Here is a 2,235-nt window from a genome sequence, read left to right as displayed (position 1 = left end):
TGGCTGACCTCAATAAATAAGTTAATTATTGAATTGATGGCAATAGAAACTAGGAGGTCGATATTGATATGGTAAACCGAAGTTGGAAAAGACTTATTACCCTAAGAAGATGATTTAAGTAAGACTGATAGATCTGGATAGAATGATATATTAAGGTACCGACTGAATTGATATTGTGATATATACCTAACAAAAAAAAGGAAAGGATGAGAAATCTCCTCTATAGTGAAATAAGAGAAAACTTGAGGGTAAGTAAGAGAAGCAAAAGCAAGTGTGACAAACTAGACTCTGAGTGCGTGCCGGTACAGTGAAATTTGTAAAGCAGAATAAGTTATGTGGAAGACAGAAAGGCAAATAGTGAATGAATAAGAAAGACTTACACAGATTTATAAGGGAATGTTCAGAATAAAAGGTCAAGTGGTATCCACTAGAATAAATCTAGTATTATGACGAAGTTTGAAATAGGGATCATCAAAGTATAAGTGCTCCCGAGTGGAGAATTTGAACCAATTATGAGCACGAGCTAATTACTGATCGAGATGAATGGAATATAGCTTTGAATACACTGCTACATTAAGGATATTACTCGAATACCAGTGTTCAAGACTGGAGTTTGTACTGTAAATTGAGGGTTCTAAGCACCTCATGATAGTATTAACGTTTCGTACATGGGTAACCCAAAGTATAGGGGATGTAAAGGAAGATATGAAAATAATGTGGTATACTAAATAGGTTAGAAAGGACTCCTATGCATTTAGAAAGTTAGAAATAAATAGACAATGACATGGATACACCCTTAAGGGGGGAAGTGGACAAGAGAAATACGAGCATAAGAGAAAATCAAATAGTGCTATCATGTGTAAATGGGACCGCTTAAAATTCAAACGAGACCCCACATGGGATAGATGCGATCATACCAGCACTAAGGCACCGGTTCCCATCAGAACTCCGAAGTTAAGCGTGCTTGGACCAGAGTAGTACTAGGATGGGTAACCCCCTGGAAAGCCCTATGCGGTTGTGAGATGAGATGATATGGATGTATGTATATGTTGGACTTGCATGGTATTGTTGGTATAAAGAGGTATTGTGGATATGTGACTCCACCGTGAAAGATGATAAGACCCTTTGAGATAGGGGATGTAGCTTTGCAAAATAACTGATGCAACTTACGAATTGAGGTATGCCAAGAGTAAAACCAGGTGATTACTCAATAAATAAATTCGGTAGTAGCCATGTAACTGCTATATTCGAATACATTAAGGGAAGGTATAAGATGGTTTGAAGAAAAACCTTTAAGGTACAATCAGTACTAAGGATAAAAGCTATAGTGGAGCCCTAACATCATATGAAGGAAGTAAAAAATGATACAGGTTTACGTACAAACTAGTATGGCAATGCTAAGGCATCTTTTGAGCTACTTTAAGCTCCTACACATGTTCGTGTAAAGGGTACAATATGATGTGTGGTAGGAGAACTGGAAAGAAGAAATAGAAAAGAAATATCACCTGTTGTCTATGCCTACGGGTAATCGACCCTCTTAAATTGACTATATGGGTTAATAAGAGGCCTTTGGATGACAACCAATACAGAGAAATCTTGAAGCACTCATAAGACCTTATAAGGCTAGTTAACATTCGAGGACGAATGTTCTAAGGGGGAAAGGATGTTATACCCCGTACCTTTGTGCTTCAGAACGTCTTCTTAGGCTTCTTGAAAGTTGTCCCGTGACCGAGATTATCTATAACATGATTAAATAACTCTAGGGAAGGGAGAAAGTGACGACCCTTAAGAGTGAAGGTTGGAAATAGGTCTATAAGGATTTGGAATGAGTTAGAGGCCAAGTAATGAGTCGTAGGACTCGACTTACTTGCGTAAGCTATCAACTTGGATGTTTTACGTACTTAAGCTATTGGAGTACGTGTTGAGCTTATGTAGCAAGGAGTACATAGGCTCTTAAAGTAAGACGAGATTAAGAACCCACGAAAATGAAGCAAGCAGGTGACAAGTAGGTGACATACCTACTTGGGCTAAGTAGGTGACCCACCTACTTAGGATGGACCCCACACTGCCACGTGGCAGCATATGATTGGTTTCATGGCGTGAGGTGGCACCCTAGGGGCTTCCACATGTCACCCCTAGGGGATGCCACATGTCACATCTTAGGGAAGGCTATATATAGTTAGTCTTATGACTAAGCCTTTATTTTCCATCCTTTTTACACTTAGAAAAAAGATG

The 2,235-nt window shown here is 38.9% G+C and overlaps 1 pseudogene; it reads left to right on the top strand.

The window, feature by feature from the left end:
* The first annotated feature begins 903 nt into the window (after positions 1-903).
* Positions 904-1,024, top strand: LOC129881256 (5S ribosomal RNA; annotated as a pseudogene).
* The last annotated feature ends 1,211 nt before the right edge of the window (positions 1,025-2,235 follow it).

This window comes from Solanum dulcamara, chromosome 2 (genome assembly GCF_947179165.1).
Source record: "Solanum dulcamara chromosome 2, daSolDulc1.2, whole genome shotgun sequence".
In the NCBI taxonomy this organism is placed as follows: domain Eukaryota; kingdom Viridiplantae; phylum Streptophyta; class Magnoliopsida; order Solanales; family Solanaceae; genus Solanum; species Solanum dulcamara.
This window is presented reverse-complemented; position numbering and strand designations above follow the sequence as displayed.